At 40.0% G+C, this 26,286-nt stretch overlaps 1 protein-coding gene across 2 annotated transcripts in view; it reads left to right on the top strand.

Moving 5' to 3' along the window:
- Positions 1 to 26,286, top strand: part of GOSR1 (golgi SNAP receptor complex member 1) — a 322,620-nt gene that overhangs the window by 120,279 nt on the left and 176,055 nt on the right. The window lies entirely within an intron of this gene.

Genomic DNA, 26,286 nt, shown 5'->3' with positions numbered 1-26,286 from the left:
CTGTGTACATCGCTTTGCTGTGTTTCCTGCTACTGCACAATTAATGCAGTTAATGTATTAAGTGCTAATGTACAGGGCTGGCAAAACTAAGAATGCAAGTCTACAGTACAAGTGGCTGCAATTTGTCATAGTGAAAGAACGTGTAAGTTGCTGATAAATCTGAATTATCATAAAAGATAAGCCTTGAAGGCAAACAGTAAAAATTCAAATACAAAGTGAAAAAGTTGTTTCTTCTACAAGATACGAGTCCACGGATTTCATCCTTACTTGTGGGATATTAACCTCCTGCTAACAGGAAGTGGCGAAGAGCACCACAGCAGAGCTGTGTATATATATATATATAGCTCCTCCCTTCCCTCCACCCCCAGTCATTCTCTTTGCCTGTGTTAGTAATAGGAAGAGGTAAAGTGAGGTGTTAGTTTTAGTTTCTTCAATCAAGAAGTTTTTTATTTTAAATGGTACCGGTGAGTACTATTTTCCTCAGGGAGATATGGAAGAAGATTTCTGCCCTGAGGTTGATGATCTTAGCAGACGTAACTAAGATCCATGTTAGTTCCCACAGAGTTTCTGAAGGTAGTGCAAGAGAAGCTGAGCTGTCCATATAGCTCCTCCCTTAGCTCCACCCCCCATTCATTCTCTCTGCCTGCTTAACTGCTAGGAATGGCAAAGGGAGTGTGGTGACAAAAATGTTAGTTTTTATTTTCTCATGCAAAAGTTTATTTTAAATGGTACCGGTGTGTACTATTTACTCTCTGGCAGAAAAGGGATGAAGATTTCTGCAAGGAGGATGATGATCTTAGCATTTTGTAACTAAGATCCACTGCTGCTCTCACAAGGGCTGAAGAGTACAGGAAAACTTCAGTTGGGGGAACAGTTTGCAGGCTAACCTACATTAAGGTATGTTCAGTCTATTTTTTTCTAGACAGACTGTGTTATTTCTAGAAAAGGCTGGCAATATCCCCATGAGGGAAAGGTAAGCTGTATTCAGTAAAAGAGGAATTCAAGCTTGCATAAAGGGCTAATAGTTACTGGTGACACTAATAGGAAAAAAACGGTTTGGTTTAATTACAAATAAAACATTTTTTGAGGGACTTTAAGTGGTCTTTGTGGCTTGTTTAAGGGTTATTAACCCACATGGCTAGTTTAAGAAACACTCTGTGGTGTTTTTTAGGCCCCATAACATCGAGTGAGGTGGGAGGGGCCTATTTTCAGTTGCACAGTTTATTTACCTCAGAAGCATCCAGCTACTTCTCCAGAGATTCCTGCTGTATTTGAGGGCTGTAAGAAAATCAAATCGTTCCTAAAGGGCAGGTAGGCGCCACAGCAGAGCTGTGGCAAGGTGCTGAACGTTATTTTACCGGTTTTGACGTTTTTTCAATCCGGGTTTTACATTAAGGGGTTAATTGTTTATTTGCATAGTGGTGCAAAGTTACTAAGGCTTTATGATGCTACTGTAAAAATTTCGTTTTATTTACTGCTTTTTTACACTATTTTGCAGAGTTTGTGCAGCTTTTTTTCTGTTAAAGGTACAGTACCGTTTTTGTTTAAAGTGTTATTTTCTTTGATTTAAGTGTTTTCCAAGCTTGTTTGTTTCATTACTAGCCTGTTTAACATGTCTGACACCAAGGAATCCTTGTTCTATGTGTTTATAAGCCATTGTGGAACCCCCTCTTAGAATGTGTCCCACTTGCATTAATATGTCTATAAATTATAAAGAGCATATTTTAGCACTTAAAAATATTGCAATAGATGATTCTCAGAAGGAAATGAGGGTTTGGCATCTAGCTTTCCCCAAGTGTCACAACCAGTAACACCTGCACAAGTGACGCCAAGTACCTCTAATGCGTCAAATTCATTTACTTTACAAGACATGGCCATAGTTATGAATAAAACCCTCACAGAGGTTTTCTCTAAACTGCCTGGTTTACAAGGAAAGCGTGACAGCTCTGGGTTAAGAACAAATTCTGAGCCGTCTGACGCTTTAGTAGCCGTATCCGATATACCCTCACAATGTTCTGAAGTAGGGGTAAGGGATTTGTTATCTGAGGGAGAGATTTCTGATTCAGGAAAGACGCTCCCTCAGACAGATTCTGATATGACGGCCTTTAAATTTAAGCTTGAACACCTCCGCTTATTGCTCAAGGAGGTATTAGCTACTCTAGACGATTGTGACCCTATAGTGGTCCCAGAGAAATTGTGTAAAATGGACAGATACTTAGAGGTTCCTGTTTACATTGATGTTTTTCCAGTCCCTAAGAGGATTGTGACTATTGTTACTAAGGAGTGGGATAGACCAGGTATTCCGTTCGCTCCCCCTCCTGTTTTTAAGAAAATGTTTCCCATATCTGACACCATACAGGACTCGTGGCAGACTGTTCCTAAGGTGGAGGGAGCTATTTCTACTCTTGCTAAGCGTACAACTATACCTATCGAAGACAGTTGGGCTTTCAAAGATCCTATGGATAAAAAATTAGAGGGTCTCCTAAAGAAATTTTTTGTTAATCAAGGTTTTCTTCTCCAACCTATTGCTGCTTTCTGGTTTGAGGCTCTAGAAGAGGCTCTCCAGGTGGAGACTCCAGTAGAGGATATTATGGATAGAATTAAGGCCCTTAAGTTGGCTAATTCTTTCATTACAGATGCCGATTTCCAAATGGCTAAATTAGCGGCATAGAATTCAGGTTTTGCCATTTTAGCACAAAGGCGTTATGGCTTAAGTCCTGGTCTGCTGATGTGTCATCAGAATCTAAGTTGTTGAACATCCCTTTCAAAGGAAAGACCCTATTCGGGCCTACACTGAAAGAAATTATTTCAGACATCACTGGAGGGAAAGGCCATGCCCTCCCTCAGGATAAAACAAATAAGATGAGGACCAAAACAAATAAGATGAGGACCAAACAAAATAATTTTCGTTCCTTTCTGAACTTCAAAGGTCCCGCTTCAGCTTCCCCTGCAGCAAAGCAAGAGGGGAATTCTATCCAAGTCAGTCTGGAGATCTAACCATGCTTGGAACATAGGTGAACAGGCCAAGAAGCCTGCTGCTGCCTCTAAGACAGCATGAAGGGGTAGCCCCCGGTCCGGGACCGGATCTAGTAGGGGGCAGACTCTCTCTCTTCGCTCAGGCTTGGGCAAGAGATGTTCACGATTCCTGGGCTTTAGAAATTGTGTCCCAAGGATATCTTTTGGACTTCAAAGACTCCCCCCCAAGGGGGAGATTTCACATTTCTCAATTGTCTGCAAACCAGACAAAGAGAGAGGCGTTCTTACGCTGTGTAGAAGACCTACATAATACCATGGGAGTGATCCGACCAGTTCCAAGAGCGGAACAAGGGCTAGGTTTTTACTCCAACCTGTTTGTGGTTCCCAAAAAAGAGGGAACTTTCAGACCGATCTTGGATCTCAAAATTCTAAACAAATTCCTCAGAGTACCATCTTTCAAGATGGAGACTATTCGGACTATTCTTCCTCTGATCTAGGAGGGTCAATATATGACTACCGTGGATTTAAAGGATGCGTATCTACACATCCCTATTCACAGAGATCATCATCAATTCCTCAGATTTGCCTTTCTGGACAGGCATTACCAGTTCGTGGCCCTTCCTTTCGGGTTGGCGACGGCTCCCAGAATTTTCACAAAGGTGCTAGGGTCCCTTTTGGCGGTTCTAAGACCGAGGGGTATAGCAGTGGCGCCTTATGTAGACGACATCTTAATTCAGGCGTCGACTTTCCAGCTAGCCAAGTCTCACACGGACATCGTGTTGGCTTTTCTGAGATCTCACGGGTGGAAGCTGAACATAAAAAAGAGTTCTCTCTTCCCTCTCACAAGAGTTTCCTTCCTAGGGACTCTGATAGACTCGGTAGAAATGAAAATATTTCTGACGGAGGTCAGAAAATCAAAACTTTTAACCACTTGCCGAGCTCTTCATTCCTTTCCTCAGCCATCAGTGGCTCAGTGTATGGAGATAATCGGACTCATGGTAGCAGCAATGGACATAGTTCCTTTTGCCCGCCTACACCTCAGACCACTGCAACTATGCATGCTCAAACAGTGGAATGGGGATTATGCAGATTTATTTCCTCAATTGCGTCTGGACCAGGAGACCAGAGATTCTCTTCTCTGGTGGTTGTCTCAGGAACACCTGTCTCAGGGAATGTGTTTCTGCAGACCAAAGTGGCTCATAGTAACGACAGATGCCAGCCTCCTAGGCTGCGGTGCAGTCTGGAACTCCCTGAAAGCACAGGGCTTATGGTCTTGGGAGGAAACTCTCCTCCCGATAAACATTCTAGAACTGAGAGCGATATTCAATGCGCTTCAGGCATGGCCTCAGCTAGCTGCGGCCAAATTTATCAGATTTCAGTCGGATAACATCACAACTGTAGCCTATATCAATCATCAAGGAGGAACACAGAGTTCTTGTCAGGGTTTTTTCCTGACTTGTTTGCCATGTGCTGCTGGCAGCCATTTTACTCACCTTTCTTGCTGACTTTGGTGCATTCTGGGAGATGCTGCTCACTTCCTGTACTTCCTTTTATGGCCAGACTGGTTTACATCATCCATGTGAGACAGGATGCAGTCTCAGAATTGTGATGTCATCACTTATTATTTAAAGGGCCTTTGTTCAGTATGCTTTGCCCTTGCGTTGTCTCAGACCTGTTTGTGAGAGCTCCTGTGTATTACCTGGCTGTCTGGCGTCCCTCCTGGTTCCTGATCCCTGGCTTGTTCCTGACTGTGCTGTTCTCCTTGTTCGTGATTCCGGCTCGTCTGACTACTCGCTTTGGCTCCTGACTCGGCTTCTCTGACTACCAGCTCTAGTTTTGACTCCTGGCTTATTTGACTTGTGGACTTTTTATTATTTTTTGCTATTAATAAAGGTGTGATTATTTTTGCACTTCTCGTCTGTCTGATTCCTGGCACCCTGACAGTTCTCTAGCGATGATGGAGGTAACCAAAATAATCCGATTGGCGGAGGATCACTCTTGCCATCTCTCAGCAATCCATATCCCAGGGGTAGAGAACTGGGAGGCGGATTTCCTAAGTCGTCAGACTTTTCATCCGGGGGAGTGGGAGCTCCATCCGGAGGTATTTGCCCAGCTGACTCAGCTATGGGGCACACCAGAATTGGATCTGATGGCGTCCCGACAGAACGCCAAACTTCCTTGTTACGGGTCCAGGTCCGGGTCCGGGGATCCCCAGGCGGTACTGATAGATGCTCTAGCAATGCCCTGGTCCTTCAACCTGGCTTATGTATTTCCACCGTTTCCTTTCCTCCCACGTCTGGTTGCCAGAATCAAGCAGGAGAGAGCTTCGATGATTCTGATAGCGCCTGCATGGCCACGCAGTACTTGGTATGCAGACCTGGTGGACATGTCATCTGTTCCACCGTGGACTCTGCCAATGAGGCAGGACCTTCTAATCCAAGGTCCATTCAAGCATCCAAGTCTAACTTCTCTGTGTCTGACTGCTTGGAGATTGAACGCCTGATTCTATCAAAGCGTGGTTTCTCTGAGTCGGTCATTGATACCCTGATTCAGGCTAGAAAGCCTGTCACCAGGAAAATCTATCATAAGATTTGGCGCAGATATCTTTGTTGGTGTGAATCCAAGGTTACTCATGGAGTAAGATTAGGATTCCTAGAATTTAGTCCTTTCTCCAAGAAGGATTGGAGAAGGGATTATCAGTTAGTTCCTTAAAAGGACAAATATCTGCTTTGTCTATTCTTTTACACAAACGTCTGGCAGATGTCCCAGACGTTCAAGCGTTTAGTCAGGCCTTGGTCAGGATCAAGCCTGTATTTAAACCTGTTTCTCCACCATGGAGCCTAAATTTGGTTCTTAATGTTCTTCAAGGGGTTCCGTTTGACCCTATGCATTCCCTAGATATTAAGCTTCTATCTTGGAAAGTTTTGTTTTTAGTAGCTATCTCTTCGGCTCGAAGAGCTTCTGAGTTATCTGCTTTACATTGTGACTCACCTTACCTAGTTTTCCATGCAGATAAGGTGGTTTTGCGTACCAAACCTGGGTTTCTTCCTAAGGTTGTTTTTAATAGGAATATCAATCAGGAGATTGTTGTTCCTTCTCTGTGTCCTAATCCTTCATCAAAGAAGGAACGTCTGTTGCACAATCTTGATGTGGTTCATGCTTTAAAGTTCTACTTACAAGCAACTAAAGATTTCCGTCAAAGATCTTCATTGTTTGTTGTTTATTCTGGTAAACGGAGAGGTCAAAAGGCTACGGCTACCTCTCTTTCCTTTTGGCTGAGAAGCTTCATCTGTTTGGCTTATGAGACTGCTGGCCAGCAGCCTCCTGAAAGAATTACTGCTCATTCTACTAGAGCAGTGGCTTCCACATGGGCTTCTAAAAATGAGGCTTCTGTTGAACAGATTTGTAAGGCGGCGACTTGGTCTTCGCTTCATACTTTTTCCAAATATTACATATTTGATATTTTTGCTTCTTCGGAGGCTATTTTTGGGAGAAAGGTTCTACAAGCAGTGGTGCCTTCCGTTTAAGGTACCTGTCTTGTCCCTCCCTTCATCCGTGTCCTAAAGCTTTGGTATTGGTATCCCATAAGTATGGATTAATCCGTGGACTCGATACATCTTACAAGAGAAAACAGAATTTATGCTTACCTGATAAATTTCTTTCTCTTGTGATGTATCGAGTCCACGGCCCGCCCTGTCTATTTAAGACAGGTAGTATATTTTTATTTAAAAAACTTCAGTCACCACTGCACCCTATAGTTTCTCCTTTTTCTTCCTAGCCTTCGGTCGAATGACTGGGGGGTGGAGCTAAGGGAGGAGCTATATGGACAGCTCTGCTGTGGGTGCTCTCTCTGCCACTTCCTTTAGGAAAGGAGAATATCCCATAAGTATGGATGAATCTGTGGACTTGATACATCACAAGAGAAAGAAATTTATCAGGTAAGCATATATTCTGTTTTTTATTTCTTAAAGGCGCAGTACACATTTTTTGAAAAATCGTTGAAATATTTTTTACAAATTTGATACTTTTGCTTCTTCTGAGGCTGTTTTTGGGAGAAAGGTTCTTCAAGCAGTGGTGCCTTCCGTTTAGGTCTCTGTCTTATCCCTCCCTTTCATCCGTGTCCTGTAGCTTTGGTATTGTATCCCACAAGTAAGGATGAAATCCGTGGACTCGTCGTATCTTGTGGAAGAAAAGGAAATTTATGCTTACATGATAAATTGATTTCTTCTACAATACGTCCACGGCCTTCCCTGTCATTTTTAAGACAGATTATATTTTATTTTTTACAACTTCAGTCACCTCTGCACCTTTAGCTTTTCCTTTCTCTTCCTAAACCTTCGGTCAAATGACTTGGGGTTGAGGGAAGGGAGGAGCTATATATACAGCTCTGCTGTGGTGCTCTTTGCCACTTCCTGTTAGCATAAATTTACATTTTGTCATACTTGGAGGGGTCCACTAGCATCCTTTTCCACACCTTTCCTACTAGTGACCCTATGGTAATCCTAGTTCCCCACTTCCACCTCTTATGTCTATTAGTGCCCCCCCTCATTAATCCCAACCACCTTTGGGGTCAGTACTGCCCACTTTGGAAACCACTACAGTAGATTAAGGTGCGTGGCATAGGCATATAGTTATACACATTGCATCTTACGCAGTCATAATTGTTTATACAAATGTTCTGTGCAATGTAATATGATTGACTGTTCTTCCACCCACCCATGGTATCCTGTTAGATAGTGGAGATCATTTGTGTCAACGGGTTTTTATAAAAAAAATACATCTGTGCTTTGACATATTTAACAAAATTAAATAATTATTTACATTAAAATAATGTTCCCCTATAAGTAGTAGATATTAAAGAAAACAAAACTAAATTAAGCAAATCCTCGCACTGTCAATAAGGTAGGTCTGGGTGTTAGAACAAGACGCCACTTCTTGCTTAAAAATTATAGCTTCTTTATTGTATCAAACGCTTAAAAGGAAAATCTCCGTCAAGCAGTACAGGTCAAATGCGTTTTGTTAGGTATTAACTTTCTCAATGACCCTTAACTCTCCACTGACACACTCCCTTAATAAAGGGTGAAAACACACCTCCATTGGTTGCGTGTGACAGGTAAGTTAATGTGATTGGATATCACATTCTATTAGAGTAAAACTTAAATGTATATAATCTTAATACATATATAATTTAGGCAAATACATCCTTATTGTAGGTGCTAATAATTCAACCTATATCTCATTTCTGTTACAATTCATAGTAGATGACCTTAAAGTGAATGTAAATTTTTATGTTTAAGTGCCCGGTTTTTAAAACTTTGATTAAAAACAGGGGCACTTTAATTCATCAAAATTTACATTTCACTCCTGTTGTGAAAAAAACATACCTTTTAATCTTCACAGCAGCTGCTGCTTCCTCCGGTCTCACAAGCCATTTCTGATGTCAGAAATGATTGATAGGTCATCCTCCAATCACAGATTCCCCCCCCGGGGGATTCAGTGTCTGATTCACTGCTGTGATTGGAGGAAGCCAGATACCTCATTTTAGACCCAGGAAGAGGCTTTGAAACAGGTGGAGGAAGCTGGAGCTGCTGTGAAGATTAAAAAGTAAGTTTATTTTCACAACAGGAGTGAAATGAAAATATTGATGAATTAAAGTGCCCCTGTTTTTAATCAAAGTTTTAAAAACCGGGCACTTCAGCATCAGAATTTACATTCACTTTAAGAACATATCCTCACTTATGAGTAAACAATTGACCCTCTATTACAATTCATACTATGTATTATCATGTGCTGTATCTAAATTTATAATAAATATAATATTCTCAATGCCTGTATATACATAGTTATAATTTACGTTGACATTTCTTATTGCTTGGTAAACTTAAGTAGATAATAGTTTAGAGGGCAAATTCCCCAGTTTTGCATAACCAACACAGTTATAATTATACACGTTTTACCTCTGTAATTACCTTGTATCTAAGCCTCAGCAGACTGCCCCCTTATTTCAGTTCTTTTAAGAGACTTGCATTTTAGAGCTGTCTCCATGGTAAATTCACGTGCATGAGCTCAATGTTATCTATATGAAACACGTGAACTAAGGCCTCTAGTGGTGAAAAACTATCAAAATGCATTTAGATTAGAGGCGGCCTTCAAGGTCTAAGAAATTAGCATATGAACCTCCTAGGTTTAGCTTTCAACTAAGAATACTAAGAGAACAAAGCAAAATTGGTGATAAAAGTAAATTGGAAAGTTGTTTAAAAGTACATGCCCTATTTGAAACATGAAAGTTTTCTTTGGACTTGACTGTCCCTTAAAGCTATGTATTACCAGTTTGTTAAAACATACTTCTTGCCATTGTAGCATAGCAGTGTATTTGCCTAAAAATATTTTTTATGATTTTTTTTTTTGGAAGTTCAAATCCCACTACTACTTACCTTTAAAAGAACCTCATGGACGAATTGAATGTGAATTACAACTAATTAACCCTTTTGCGTCGGGTCTAAATTGTCTACATCGGAACAATGATACAATTGCAAAATGTCATTGTTTGGATCGGGTCAGGGACTGTACCTATGTTGCTAGGCACGCCCTCCATGCCACGATCCCAATCTGTAAGCGCCGTTGGCTTCAGTAGATCCAAATTGCTAGGACGTTCCATGCCATCCTAATGATGCTAAAGCCCAGCTCAGTTAGGATGGCCTGGAACATCCTAACAGCGGGAAAAGGTTAACCAATGAGGATCAGTAATGGGATTTATAAGGAACTTTGCTAAGGCATGAAGACATCTTTGATAAAGCTGAATATGTGAAACATAAGTCAGACGCTTTTGAACTGCCAGTACTGTTTGTACTTATGCTGGAGAACGACAAAGTTGTAGTATATGTAAAGCAGTTATATGTATAAGCTTAAAACCTGAGTGACGGTCTGTATATCTTTTAATAATACATTTGTGAAATTTTGCCTAGTACCGGTATATGATTTTGGAGCGAGTGGCAAGGGAAGATTCTGTGTGAGCGGTGTTTCCTGCATATACCTTTGATCCTGAGAAGGCTAAGTTTGAGCGCACACTTTAGAGCTAAGTTTTAAGCTCAACGGGAGATGAGTACGGCTCTTTATATATGCGTATGTGCACACCCCCCCTCTAGTAAATATCACTTTTAGAGGGACTGGTTACCATTTTTAGTAGCAGTAATCCGTTGCATTCTCGGGGGTCAAGTGACCCATCATTCTGGGTCACTTGTCCTTCTAGCCCAAACAGGGTAGAGATAGGGGTTCCGTTAGAGCCCCCCTCCCTCTCAGTTTAAACAGCATTTTAAATTTGCTGCAGTCTCCTTTCCCTATCTGCAATGCAGAGCCCCCAGGGTCTGGATAAAAAGGGGGACCCCCATGACAACAAAACATGTTTGTCATCCACACTGTAGAAGTAGATACACGTGAAAAGCCCTTCTGTGAGGTCAAAGGACAATTTATTTTCATTATGAATATATTTTATTTATATAATTTGTTGAATAGCATCCCTATATAGCCTCAATAGCAGCAATGTACTACTGGGAGCTAGCTGGTGATTGGTGGCTACACAGAAGGGTTATATGCAAGCAACAGTGCAATAATAAAATGCATATGTTACAGCATTTTTTTGGCACTTGTATGTCCCTTTAAAATCTGAAACTTTACAGCTATAACATTTGTCTATTTGCTTCTGCAACTTAAGAAACTCGTTTTATGTCGAGACTAAAGAAAGGAAATTACTGAGCTTAATTTTTTATTTTTCTTTCATGTAAGTGGCAAGAGTCCATGAGCTAGTGACATATGGAATATACATTCCTACTTGGAAGGGGCCAAAGTTTCCCAAACCTCAAAATGCCTATAAATACACCTCCCACCTCACTCATACTTCAGTTTTACAAACTTTGCCTTCGTTGGAGACTGGTGAAGCAAGTCGTGCTTGATTTCTTCTGTGAAAGGCGCTTCTAAGCATTTTGAAGCCCAGTTCCTCTCAAAGTACAGTGTTTGTCTGAGGGATCTGAAGGGAGTATTTGCCTAATGATGCCATGTTTTCGGTCGTGGGGATTCATCTGCCACCTCTCTTTACAGATTGACATTATACTCCTCTACCATTACCTCTGCTGATATGTTTCAGTACTGGTTTGGCTGTCTGCTATATGTGGATGGGTGTCTTTAGGTAAGTATATATATATTTTTTTTTAAGACACTCAGCTATGTTTGGCACTTTATATTTTTAAAGTTTTAAATATATATTGCTTATTTTTGCCATGAGTCAGGTCTATGTTTATTTCCCTTTGCAGTCCAACAGTTTCAGCATTGAAAATTCTGTTTGGGAGAAATTTAGTAAATTTTTTTCTTACCTGAGGTTCCAGCTAGTTGTAACTTCAGTCTTGTTTTTTCAAACTTTCGCGGGCAAATTAGGCTCGCAATTCTATTTATTGCGTCATTCTTGTCGCCAATTTTTTTTTGCCACAAAGGTTGCGTTTGTTGTGACGCGAGTCACCTAATTTCTGGTGCGAAGTTGCGCCTGTTATGACGCGAATCGTGTCATTTCCTGTTAACCTTGGTACCAAAAGATTTTTTCTCAGCATTTGCGTCATCTTTATTGGCGTCATTTTTGGTGCCAAAATTTTGTTATATTAAGTCTCTCCCTCTTTTGCTCTCTGCTTTCATTAGTTACAGAGGGCTATATTTGCTTTTGTTTTTCATATAAGCATTTTTTTCCCATTCCTGAAACTGCTATTTTGTGGAAATTGGATATTTTGTTTAAATGTTATTTTTTCTTTTTTGTTACATTTTTCAAGATGTCTCAAAATGATCCTGCCTCTGATGTTACTGTACAAACTATGCTGCTTTGTAAACAATTTCTACCAAAGCTAAGTGTGTATGTTGTTTAATTAGATGATTTTAATTCTTCAGCTCAAATATTTAGCAGTTGTTATGTTTTATTATTCATACTGATCATGTTTCTGTAGTACATATACATCTACTGTTTTACCTTCACAGTCTAATGTACATGTTATTACTGTTGATATAAAGGATTATATTGCAAAAGACATAGAGAAGGCTATGACTGCTATTCCACCTTCAAATTAATGTTTGAATTCTGTTTTTTAAGCTTCTGAGGTAACTCTATAAGTTTTTCTTTTTCCAGATGCTATTTATCATATGTTTAGTAAAGAATCTGAACTTATTGCTTCTTTTTACCTTTCTTCTAGGTTTTAAAAGCTATATCGTTTACATGGCTAATTTAGTGTTTTTAGGTAAAAGTCCCTAAAGGTGGGGCTATTTCTTCTCTTGCCGAACGTACTTCTATCCTATGGAAGATATTTCTTCTTTTAAGGATCTTTTAGATAGGAAACAAACTTCCTATCTTAAAGGGCCACTGTAAGTAAATATTTTCTATGCCTGTTACTAACTAACTACCCCAAATACACTTTTTATCAATAGCATTTCATTAACATATCTCTACTGTATATCAGAAATCTTGTCTGCAAATTTAATTGTTTTCCAAACCCACTCCGTGGGTATCCTTTGCTCTGTACCAATCCGTTTACAATACCTAGGTTTCAAAATGGCGCTTTAAACACAAAGTTATTGGTTTAAGTATTTTGAACAGGCAGTGCTCAAAATAGTGGGCAGGATAACGTGACATCATCGGCGAATAAAAGATATAACTTTTAGAACGTTATGAAACTTTGTTTTGGAGAAAATATAGGTCAGTAGGTTTTAATTAATGTTTATTAACTTTAATATGTTAGTTGTTTAGCTTAAAAATTATAACAGAAAGTAATCCTTTAAGAGAAGCATATTTACATATTGGCCATGTTTTTTAACCTGCCATTTTTATGGCTAATGTTGCTGCTGTTTAAATTTTTTTGGTTGGACATTTTAGTTATCAGATCTTGATTTGTCTAAGCATTGTTCTTTTTCTTCAACATGCTAATCATTTCATTTTTGATGCTATATTTTATGTCATTTTAACTGATAATTAAATTTTTGTTTTTAGCCATTTTTACTAGAAAAGTTTAAATGTCTGATATGGTGTTTAAATTTAGATTACTATCTTATTATTTTAGGATAGTCATTTTTTTAAGATTTTCTATTGGATTTTATTATTTCCTCTGTTGCTGGGGGAAAGGGAGTCTTTTCTGGCCTAAGTTAAGAAATCTAAGGGTAATTTTTAAGCTCCCAGTTGTTTTTTCATTCCCATAAGGCATCTAGCTCTGATTTTAGATTTTTTTTTCTAAATTTGAATTATTCCAAGCCTTATAATTGAACTAATTTCAGCCCCTAAGACTGCATGAAGGTGCAGCCTTTTTAACCAGTTCTACTGGTGGGGGGAGATTCTTTTCCATGTTATAACAAACCCTGTTAAAGCTCAGGTTTTTCTGAATTGTCTCAGATTTAGAGTTTTCAGGGGTGATGGTTCCAGTTCCTCTGCAGGAACGGAGTTTGGGTTTCTAATCAAATATATTCATTTGTCCTAAAGAAAAAATTTGTTCAGACCAATTCTGGATCTGAAATTTTAATATAGTTTTGTAAGAGTCCCAACTTTCAAGATGGTGATTATAGGGACTATTCTGCCTTTCTGTTTAGCAAGGTTACTTCATGTCCACAATAGACTTACAGGACGCTTATTTTCTGAGATTGTCTTTTCTAGATAAGCATTACCAATTTGTTGCTCGTCCTTTTGGGCTAGCGGCAGCTCAGGGATTATTTTCAAAGATTCTTGGTGCCCTTTCTCCAACATTGGTGTGTCCGGTCCACGGCGTCATCCTTTCTTGTGGGAATATCTCTTCCCCAACAGGAAATGGCAGAGTCCCAGCAAAGCTGGCCATATTGTCCCTCCTAGGCTCCGCCCACCCCAGTCATTCTCTTTGCCGTTGCACAGGCAACATCTCCACGGAGATGGTTAAGAGTTTTTTGGTGTTTAAATGTAGTTTTTTATTCTTCTATCAAGTGTTTGTTATTTTAAAATAGTGCTGGTATGTACTATTTACTCTGAAACAGAAAAGGATGAAGATTTCTGTTTGTGAGAGGAAGATGATTTTAGCAGACAGTAACTAAAATCGATTGCTGTTTCCACATAGGACTGTTGAGATGAAGTAACTTCAGTTGGGGGAAACAGTTAGCAGACTTTTCTGCTTAAGGTATGACTAGCCATATTTCTAACAAGACCATGTAATGCTGGAAGGCTGTCATTTCCCCTTATGGGGACCGGTAAGCCATTTTCTTAGTTAAGCAAACAGAATAAAGGGCTTAATATGGGCTATAAAACTGGTAGACACTTTTATGGGCTAAATCGATTGCTTTATTTGGGCATTTTATACATGTTTATGCTGATAATTCACATTTATAAACTTGGGGAACGTTTTTTAACGGCAGGCACTATGTTAGACACCTTTTCCAGTCAGGGAGGGCCTTCCCAGTTGTAGGCTGAGCCTCATTTTCGCGCCATTACTGCACAGTTGGTTTTTGAGAGCAAGACATGCAGATGCATGTGTGAGGATCTGAAAGTAGCTGGAAAAGTTTCTAGAAGGCGTCACTTGGTATCGTATTCCCCTCTGGGCTTGGTTAGGTCACAGCAAAGGCTATAGCTGGGACTGTATAGGGGTTAAATTTGTAAACGGCTCCGGTTCTGTTATTTTAAGGGTTAAAGCTCTGAAAATTGGTGTGCAATACTCTTAATGCTTTAAGACACTGTGGTGAAATTTTGGTAATTTTTGAACAATTCCTTCATACTTTTTCACATATTCAGTAATAAAGTTTTTTCTGTTTAAAATTTAAAGAGACAGTAATGGTTTTGTTTTAAAACGTTTTTTGTGCTTTATTGACAAGTTTAAGCCTGTTTAACATGTCTGTGCCTTCGGATAAGCTATGTTCTATATGTATGAAAGCCAATGTGTCTCCCCATTTAAATTTGTGTGATAATTGTGCCATAGCGTCCAAACAAAGTAAGGACAGTACTGCCACAGATAATGAAATTGCCCAAGATGATTCCTCAGATGAGGGGAGTAAACATGATACATCTTCTCCTACTGTGTCTACACCAGTTTTGCCCACGCAGGAGGCCCCTAGTACATCTAGCGCGCCAATGCTTATTACCATGCAACAATTGACGGCTGTAATGGATAACTCCATAGCAAATATTTTATCCAAAATGCCTACATATCAGAGAAAGCGCGATTGCTCTGTTTTAAACACTGAAGAGCAGGAGGGCGCTGATGATAATTGTTCTGTCATACCCTCACACCAATCTGAAGTGGCCATGAGGGAGGTTTTGTCAGATGGGGAAATTTCAGATTCAGGAAAAATTTCTCAACAAGCTGAACCTGATGTTGTGACATTTAAATTTAAATTAGAACATCTCCGTGCACTGCTTAAGGAGGTGTTATCTACTCTGGATGATTGTGACAACTTGGTCATTCCAGAGAAATTATGCAAGATGGACAAGTTCCTAGAGGTTCCGGTGCACCCCGACGCTTTTCCTATACCCAAGCGGGTGGCGGACATAGTGAATAAGGAGTGGGAAAAGCCCGGCATACCTTTTTGTTCCCCCCCCTATATTTAAGAAATTATTTCCTATGATCGACCCCAGAAAGGACTTATGGCAGACAGTCCCTAAGGTCGAGGGGGCAGTTTCTACTCTAAACAAACGCACTACTATTCCTATCGAGGATAGTTGTGCTTTCAAAGATCCTATGGATAAAAAATTGGAGGGTTTGCTTAAGAAGATTTTTGTACAGCAAGGTTACCTTCTACAACCCATTTCGTGCATTGTTCCTGTCACTACAGCAGCGTGGTTCTGGTTCGAGGAACTAGAAAAGTCGCTCAGTAGAGAGACTCCATATGAGGAGGTTATGGACAGAGTTCACGCACTTAAGTTGACTAACTCTTTTTTCTCCTTTTAAGTGTAGTCAGTCCACGGGTCATCATTACTTCTGGGATATTAACTCCTCCCCAACAGGAAGTGCAAGAGGATCACCCAAGCAGAGCTGCTATATAGCTCCTCCCCTCTACGTCACACCCAGTCATTCTCTTGCACCCAACTAATAGATAGGATGTGTGAGAGGACTGTGGTGATTATACTTTTTCCAAATTTTACAAATTTGACACTTTTGCTTCTTCGGAGGCTGTTTTTGGGAGAAAGGTTCTTCAGGCAGTGGTCCCTTCCGTATAAAGATCCTGCCTGTCCCTCCCGTCATCCGTGTACTTTAGCTTTGGTATTGGTATCCCAGAAGTAATGATGACCCGTGGACTGACTACACTTAACAGGAGAAAACATAATTTATGCTTACCTGATAAATTCCTTTCTCCTGTAGTGTAGTCAGTCCACGGCCCGCCCTGTTTTTTATGGCAGGTCTAAATTTTTAAATTATACTCCAGTCACCACTGCACCCTATAGTTTCTCCTTTCTCGTTTGGTTCTCGGTTGAATGACTGGGTGTGACGTAGAGGGGAGGAGCTATATAGCAGCTCTGCTTGGGTGATCCTCTTGCACTTCCTGTTGGGGAGGAGTTAATATCCCAGAAGTAATGATGACCCGTGGACTGACTACACTACAGGAGAAAGGAATTTATCAGGTAAGCATAAATTATGTTATTTTAGATGCCGCTTTGCAATTAGCTAGATTAGCGGCGAAAAATTCAGGGTTTGCAATCGTGGCGCGCAGAGCGCTTTGGCTAAAGTCTTGGTCAGCGGATGTATCATCCATGACAAAATTGCTTAACATCCCTTTCAAAGGTAAAACTCTATTTGGACCAGAATTGAAAGAGATTATCTCAGACATCACTGGTGGAAAGGGCCACGCCCTTCCTCAAGATAGGCCTTTCAAGGCCAAGAATAAGTCTAATTTTCGTTCCTTTCGCAATTTCAGGAACGGACCGGCCTCTAATTCTGCATCCTCTAAGCAAGAGGGTAATGCCTCACAACCCAGACCAGCCTGGAAACCGATGCAAGGCTGGAACAAGGGTAAGCAGGCCAAGAAGCCTGCTGCTGCTAACAAAACAGCATGAAGGAGTAGCCCCCGATCCGGGACCGGATCTAGTAGGGGGCAGACTCTCTCTCTTTGCTCAGGCTTGGGCAAGAGATGTTCAGGATCCCTGGGCACTAGAAATAGTTTCCCAGGGTTATCTTCTGGAATTCAAGGAACTACCCCCAAGGGGAAGGTTCCACATGTCTCACTTATCCTTAAACCAAATAAAGAGACAGGCGTTCTTACATTTTGTAGAAGACCTGTTAAAGATGGGAGTGATACACCCAGTTCCAATAAAGGAACAAGGAATGGGATTTTATTCAAATCTGTTCGTAGTTCCAAAAAAAGAGGGAACTTTCAGACCAATTTTGGATTTGAAGATCCTAAACAAATTTCTCAGAGTACCATCGTTCAAAATGGAAACCATTCGAACGATCCTACCCACTATCCAGGAAGGTCAATTTATGACTACCGTGGATCTAAAGGATGCGTACCTACATATTCCTATCCACAAAGAACATCATCAGTTCCTAAGGTTCGCCTTTCTGGACAAACATTACCAGTTTGTAGCCCTCCCATTCGGGTTAGCCACTGCTCCAAGGATTTTCACAAAGGTATTAGGGTCCCTTCTAGCGGTTCTAAGACCGAGGGGCATTGCAGTAGTACCTTACTTGGACGACATTCTAATACAAGCGTCGTCCCTGCCAAAAGCAAAGGCTCATACAGACATCGTTCTGGCCTTTCTCAGATCACACGGATGGAAGGTGAACATAGAAAAAAGTTCTCTGTCTCCGTCAACAAGAGTTCCCTTCTTGGGAACAATAATAGATTCCTTAGAAATGAGGATTTTTCTGACAGAGGTCAGAAAGTCAAAACTTCTAAGCACTTGTCAAGTTCTTCATTCTGTTCCACGTCCTTCCATAGCGCAGTGCATGGAAGTAGTAGGGTTGATGGTTGCAGCAATGGACATAGTTCCTTTTGCACGAATTCATCTAAGACCATTACAACTGTGCATGCTCAAACAGTGGAATGGGGACTATACAGACTTGTCTCCAATGATTCAAGTAGATCAGAAGACCAGAGATTCACTCCGTTGGTGGCTGACCCTGGACCATCTATCCCAGGGAATGAGCTTCCGCAGACCAGAGTGGGTCATTGTCACGACCGACGCCAGTCTAGTGGGCTGGGGCGCGGTCTGGGAATCCCTGAAAGCTCAGGGACTATGGTCTCGGGAAGAGTCTCTTCTCCCGATAAACATTCTGGAACTAAGAGCGATCTTCAATGCTCTCAGGGCTTGGCCTCAGCTAGCAAAGGCCAGATTCATAAGATTCCAATCAGACAAGATGACGACCGTTGCGTATATCAATCATCAGGGGGGAACAAGGAGTTCCCTGGCGATGAAAGAAGTGACCAAAATAATTCAATGGGCGGAGGATCACTCCTGCCACCTATCTGCGATCCACATCCCAGGTGTGGAAAACTGGGAAGCGGATTATCTGAGTCGTCAGACATTCCATCCGGGGGAGTGGGAACTCCACCCGGAGATTTTTGCCCAACTAACTCAATTATGGGGCATTCCAGACATGGATCTGATGGCGTCTCGTCAGAACTTCAAGGTTCCTTGCTACGGGTCCAGATCCAGGGATCCCAAGGCGACTCTAGTAGATGCACTAGTAGCACCTTGGACCTTCAACCTAGCTTATGTATTTCCACCGTTTCCTCTCATTCCCAGGCTGGTAGCCAGGATCAAACAGGAGAGGGCCTCGGTGATCTTGATAGCTCCTGCGTGGCCACGCAGGACTTGGTATGCAGACCTGGTGAATATGTCATCGGTTCCACCATGGAAGCTACCTTTGAGACAGGACCTTCTTGTTTAGGGTCCATTCGAACATCCAAATCTGGTCTCCCTCCAGCTGACGGCTTGGAGATTGAACGATTGATTCTATCAAAGCGTGGGTTTTCAGATTCTGTGATAGATACTCTGGTTCAGGCCAGAAAACCGGTAACTAGAAAGATTTACCATAAAATATGGAAAAGATATATTTGTTGGTGTGAATCCAAAGGATTCCCATGGAATAAGCTAAAAAATTCCTAAGATTCTCTCCTTTCTACAAGAAGGTTTGGAGAAAGGATTATCTGCAAGTTCTTTAAAGGGACAGATCTCTGCTTTATCTGTCTTACTACACAAGACTGGCAGCTGTGCCAGATGTTCAAGCATTTGTTCAGGCTCTGGTTAGGATCAAGCCTGTTTACAGACCTTTGACTCCTCCCTGGAGTCTGAATCTAGTTCTTTCAGTTCTTCAAGGGGTTCCGTTTGAACCTTTACATTCCATAGATATTATGTTACTATCTTGGAAAGTTTTGTTTTTGGTTGCTATTTCTTCTGCTAGAAGAGTTTCAGAGTTATCTGCTCTGCAGTGTTCTCCGCCCTATCTGGTGTTCCATGCAGATAAGGTGGTTTTGCGTACTAAGCCTGGTTTTCTTCCAAAGGTTGTTTCTAACAAGAATATTAATCCAAGAAAAATCCAAAGAGAGTAGCAGCAAAAAATGTGTTTATTGGGCACAACATTAACAGCAACGTTTCGGTATTGCTACTTTATTCATGCTAAACATCATACTGGAATGATTCTATTTATACCTAAACACCTCTAGGTGGCGCTGCAAATGCAACTTCCTATTAACCCTTTACATCAAAATAATTAAACCTTTTACATCAAAATAATTAAAAACAATTCTACAATGTATTCATTATAATTAAGTTACAATCATAATAACACATATAATACAGTGTATTTATAGAATCATATTACAATCTCAATTACAGACTGATAAATAGAAAATTAACTTATAGAAAAACAGACATATCAAGATCTTTCTTTAACTCATTCGGTTCTATAGTGCCTAATTTCCAAATCCAAAAACTTTCTCTCTGTTTAAGGAGAAGTTCTCTATTCCCTAACCTTCTTGGCATTTCTATTTTCTCAATAATTTGAAAACGCAATTGCCCGATTGAATGGCCCATTTCCACAAAATGCTGTGCTACTGGTGCTTTTAAGTTCTTAGTTCTAATGGAGCTTTTATGTTCAATTATCCTATCTTTGATAGTCCTAGTCGTCTCTCCGACATAGCCCCGCCCACATGGGCATTTAATTAAGTAAACCACATAGGTGGTTAAGCATGTGTGAAAGCCATTAATTTTGAACTTCTTTCCAGTAATTGGATGAAAAAATGTGGGCCTTGGATCTCGCATCTGATAAATTCATTCTATATAGCTTAGATGTAGAAAGTTTATATACATCAATTACTCATGAGAGCGGTATGGGCGCTGTTAAGATGGTATTAGATATGGATAAAAACTATTCTAAAGCTCAAATTCACTTTCTTCTTCAGCTATTGGAATTGATTCTTTATTGTAATTATTTTTTATTTGGAGATGAGTATTTCCTTCAGATACAGGGTACTGCAATGGGGTCCAACGTCGCCCCAAATTATGCTAACATTTTTATGAATGTGTTCGAAGAGAAATTTCTTTTTTCCAATCCTAGGTTTCATCGGTATGGCGCCTGCTGGTGGCGCTATATCGATGATATCTTTGGGATATGGTGGGGCGACGTTGGATCCCTATTGAAGTTTGTGGAAGATATAAATGGAGCATCTAGCCATATAAAATTCAAGTTCACTTGGAGTGAAAGCGATATTACTTTTCTTGACACTAGGATTATTAAAAATGGAAGAGAGCTGAAGGTAGATCTGTTTAGGAAGGAGACAGATAGAAATAGTTTATTGCACTTTGATAGTGCTCATCCTGGATCACTCCTTAAGGCCCTCCCCCGTAGTCAATTTTTACGAGCCCGCAGAATTATTACTGATGACAATTTATTAAAAACAAGAATGATAGAAATGGCAGACAGATTTACTAAAAGAGGATACCCATCAGATATATTAGAAGCCGAAATTAATCATGCGCTTTCAGTCTCTAGAGAAAGTTTACTGAATGTAAAACAGAAGCAAAATAATAAAGAGGAGCGCCTCATATTTGTATCTGAATTTAATTCCCAGTCTAACCAAATCCAACGCATTCTGAGGAAGCACTGGTCAATACTCTCTGAATGTAACCCCCAAATTAAGGAATTTAAGAATTTACCCATGCCAGCGTATAAACAGAGTTTTAATTTGAAACAACAACTAGTTAGAGCAGACATAGGGACAAATATTAAATCAACACAAAAATTCATTAAAAGTAAGAATGAGGGGTGTTTTCCCTGCTTGGGATGCTCTTGTTGTAACAACATGACTAAAGGGCCCACATTTTTTCATCCAATTACTGGAAAGAAGTTCAAAATTAATGGCTTTCACACATGCTTAACCACCTATGTGGTTTACTTAATTAAATGCCCATGTGGGCGGTGCTATGTCGGAGAGACGACTAGGACTATCAAAGATAGGATAATTGAACATAAAAGCTCCATTAGAACTAAGAACTTAAAACCACCAGTAGCACAGCATTTTGTGGAAATGGGCCATTCAATTGGGCAATTGCGTTTTCAAATTATTGAGAAAATAGAAATGCCAAGAAGGTTAGGGAATAGAGAACTTCTCCTTAAACAGAGAGAAAGTTTTTGGATTTGGAAATTAGGCACTATGGAACCGAATGGGTTAAATAAAGATCTTGATATGCCTGTTTTTCTATAAGTTAATTTTCTATTTATCAGTCTGTAATTGAGATTGTAATATGATTCTATAAATACACTGTATTATATGTGTTATTATGATTGTAACTTAATTATAATGAATACATTGTAGAATTGTTTTTAATTATTTTGATGTAAAAGGTTTAATTATTTTGATGTAAAGGGTTAATAGGAAGTTGCATTTGCAGCGCCACCTAGTGGTGTTTAGGTATAAATAGAATCATTCCAGTATGATGTTTAGCATGAATAAGGTAGCAATACCGAAACGTTGCTGTTAATGTTGTGTTGTGCCCAATAAACACATTTTTTGCTGCTTCTCTCTTTGGATTTTTCTTGGATTGATGCTTCAGAGACTGGAGTGGGTCTCTTGAGTAGCTGGCAAAGGGACCGTTGTGTGCTGAGTCATTGACTTTGAATTTTGGTAACAAGAATATTAACCAGGAGATAGTTGTACCTTCTTTATGTCCGAATCCAGTTTCAAAGAAGGAACGTTTGTTACACAATTTGGACGTAGTCCGTGCTCTAAAATTCTATTTAGAGGCTACAAAAGATTTCAGACAAACATCTTCTTTGTTTGTTGTCTATTCTGGTAAAAGGAGAGGTCAAAAAGCGACTTCTACCTCTCTTTCCTTTTGGCTTAAAAGCATCATCCGATTGGCTTATGAGACTGCCGGACGGCAGCCTCCTGAAAGAATCACAGCTCACTCCACTAGGGCTGTGGCTTCCACATGGGCCTTCAAGAACGAGGCTTCTATTGACCAGATATGTAAGGCAGCGACTTGGTCTTCACTGCACACTTGCCAAATTTTACAAATTTGATACTTTTGCTTCTTTGGAGGCTATTTTTGGGAGAAAGGTTTTGCAAGCCGTGGTGCCTTCCATTTAGGTGACCTGATTTGCTCCCTCCCTTCATCCGTGTCCTAAAGCTTTGGTATTGGTTCCCACAAGTAAGGATGACGCCGTGGACCGGACACACCAATGTTGGAGAAAACAGAATTTATGCTTACCTGATAAATTACTTTCTCCAACGGTGTGTCCGGTCCACGGCCCGCCCTGTTTTTTTAATCAGGTCTGATGAATTATTTTCTCTAACTACAGTCACCACAGTACCATTTGGTTTCTCCTATATTTTCCTCCTGTCCGTCGGTCGAATGACTGGGGTGGGCGGAGCCTAGGAGGGACTATATGGCCAGCTTTGCTGGGACTCTTTGCCATTTCCTGTTGGGGAAGAGATATTCCCACAAGTAAGGATGACGCCGTGGACCGGACACAACGTTGGAGAAAGTAATTTATCAGGTAAGCATAAATTCTGTTTTTATCTATATTCAGAGAGCAGGGTATTGTGGTGTTTCCATATTTGGATGATATTTGGACTAGCTTTAATCTTTTCATTCAGCAGAATCTCACTTGAAACACCTAGTGTGGTTTCCTCAAGACATAGTTGGAGGATCAATTTACAATAGTGTTTCTTGATTCCTTAGACAAGGGTCACCTTTTTAGGTTTCCAGATACAGTTTAGTGTCTGATTCTTTCTCTGATAGACTAGAAACGAATGAAGTTAATTTTAGTTTGTCTAAACCTTCAGTCTCTATTTTTTCCTTCAGTGGTTATGTGCATGAAAGTTTTTGGTCTCATGACTGCAGCATCAGGTGCGATCCTCTTTACTTGTTTTATTTGGGGCCTCTAAAGCTTTGCATGTTGCACCATAGGTGCAGGGATTATTTTCAGTTATTTCAACTGATATACTTAAATCCCAACACTTTTTTCCCCCTCTAATTTGGTGGTTTGACTATCACCTTATTGTTCAGGGGGCCTCCTTTGTTCGTCCCTACCTGGACTGTATTATCAACAGATGCAAGTTTTTCAGGTGGGGGAGCTGTCTGAGTGTCTCTGACAGCACTAGGGGTATGGAAACCTCAGGAGGCGAGGTTACCAATCAATATTTTAGAACTCCATGCTATATTCAGGGCTCTTAAGGCGTGGCTTCTTTTGAAGAGACAACTTTTACATTTAAAAAAAAAAAAAAAAAACTATCACAACAATGGCATTTGTCAAGCATCAAGGAGGGACTCTCACAGTCCTTCAGTTATGGAGGAAGTATCTTGGATACTTGCTTGGACGGAATCCAACTCTTGTCTAATTTCTGCAATTCATATCTCAGATGTAGACAATTGGGAAGGGGATTATCACAGCCATCAGACTTTATATCTGGGTGAGTGCTCTCCATTCAGATGTGTTTTTTTCATCTTGTACAGATGTGCGGTCTTCCAGAAATAGATCTGATGGTCTCTCGTCTAAACAAGAAGTTTTCCAGATTCTTTTCCAGGTTCAAGGATCCTCAGTCGAAGATATTAGATGCTTTAGCAGTTCTTGGATTTTTACCAACCCTTTTTTCCATAGGATCTCAAATTTCTAAATTTGAAAGTTTGGAAATGAAATGCTTAAGTGTTTAGTCATAAATGTTTCTCTGACTCAGTTTTTAGCACTATGATACAGGCTCGTAAGTCTGTTTCTAGTAGATTTTATTTTCGGGTTTGGAAAACTTATATTTCATGATGTTTAACTAATGATTATTCTTGGCATTCTTTTAGAATTCCTAGGATTTTACAGTTTTTTCAGGTTGGTTTGGATTAACGTTTTGTCTGCAAATTCTTTGGAAGGACACATTTTCTGCCCTTTCTGTCTTATTTCATAGAAAGATTGCTTAACTTCCTGATATTCACTGTTTTGTTAAGGTTTTGGTTCGTATTTAAACCTGTTTTTAAATTTATTTCTCCTCCTTTGGAGTCTCAGTTAAGATCTTTCAGGCTCCTCCTTTTGAGTCTATGTATTCTCTGGTCATTCAATTACTTTCTTGTAAAGTGTTTTTAATTTTGGCTATCTCTTCTGCTTGAAGAGTTTCTGTATTGTCTGCTCTCTTTTGTGAGTCTTTGTTTTTCTATCAAGATAAAGTTGTTTTGAGGACTTCGTTTACATTTTTACCTAAAGTTGTGAATTCTAACAACATCAATAAGGAAATTGTTGTTCCTTCTTTGTGTCCTAATTTTAAGAATACTCTTGAAGGGTCTTTACATTCTTTGGATGTGGTAAGAGTTTTGAAATATGTTGAAGCTACTTAAGATTTCAGAAAGACTTTTTGGTCGTCTTTGCATACACTTACTAAATGTTACCATTTTTATGTGTTTGCTTCTTCAGTAGCAGCCTTTGGTAGAAAGGTTCTTCAGGCAGTTGTCTCAGCTTGATTCTAATGCCTTTGATTTGAGTTTTTTTGGAAACTTTTTAAGAAAACTTAAAAAAAATTTTTTTTTTTTTTTTTGGGATCTAATTTCTGAGCGGAAATAGCTGTTTCTCCAACATAGGTGTGTCCGGTCCACGGCGTCATCCTTACTTGTGGGATATTCTCTTCCCCAACAGGAAATGGCAAAGAGCCCAGCAAAGCTGGTCACATGATCCCTCCTAGGCTCCGCCTACCCCAGTCATTCTCTTTGCCGTTGTACAGGCAACATCTCCACGGAGATGGCTTAGAGTTTTTTAGTGTTTAACTGTAGTTTTTATTATTCAATCAAGAGTTTGTTATTTTAAAATAGTGCTGGTATGTACTATTTACTCAGAAACAGAAAAGAGATGAAGATTTCTGTTTGTATGAGGAAAATGATTTTAGCAACCGTTACTAAAATCCATGGCTGTTCCACACAGGACTGTTGAGAGGAATTAACTTCAGTTGGGGGAACAGTGAGCAGTCTCTTGCTGCTTGAGGTATGACACATTCTAACAAGACGATGTAATGCTGGAAGCTGTCATTTTCCCTATGGGATCCGGTAAGCCATGTTTATTAAGATAGTAAATAAGGGCTTCACAAGGGCTTATTAAGACTGTAGACTTTTTCTGGGCTAAATCGATTCATTATTAACACATATTTAGCCTTGAGGAATCATTTAATCTGGGTATTTTGATAAGATTATATCGGCAGGCACTTTTTTAGACACCTTATTCTTTAGGGGCTTTCCCAAATCATAGGCAGAGCCTCATTTTCGCGCCGGTGTTGCGCACTTGTTTTTGAGAGGCATGACATGCAGTCGCATGTGTGAGGAGCTCTGATACATAGAAAAGACTTTCTGAAGGCGTCATTTGGTATCGTATTCCCCTTTGGGCTTGGTTGGGTCTCAGCAAAGCAGATACCAGGGACTGTAAAGGGGTTAAAGTTAAAAACGGCTCCGGTTCCGTTATTTTAAGGGTTAAAGCTTCCAAATTTGGTGTGCAATACTTTTAAGGCTTTAAGACACTGTGGTGAATTTTGAACAATTCCTTCATATTTTTTCGCAATTGCAGTAATAAAGTGTGTTCAGTTTAAAATTTAAAGTGACAGTAACGGTTTTATTTTAAAACGTTTTTTGTACTTTGTTATCAAGTTTATGCCTGTTTAACATGTCTGAACTACCAGATAGACTGTGTTCTGAATGTGGGGAAGCCAGAGTTCCTTCTCATTTAAATAAATGTGATTTATGTGACAATGACAATGATGCCCAAGATGATTCCTCAAGTGAGGGGAGTAAGCATGGTACTGCATCATTCCCTCCTTCGTCTACACGAGTCTTGCCCACTCAGGAGGCCCCTAGTACATCTAGCGCGCCAATAC

Source organism: Bombina bombina, chromosome 3 (assembly GCF_027579735.1).
Source record: "Bombina bombina isolate aBomBom1 chromosome 3, aBomBom1.pri, whole genome shotgun sequence".
Classification (NCBI taxonomy): domain Eukaryota; kingdom Metazoa; phylum Chordata; class Amphibia; order Anura; family Bombinatoridae; genus Bombina; species Bombina bombina.
Note: the sequence above shows the minus strand (reverse complement) of the source record. Positions and strands in the feature narration are given on the sequence as shown.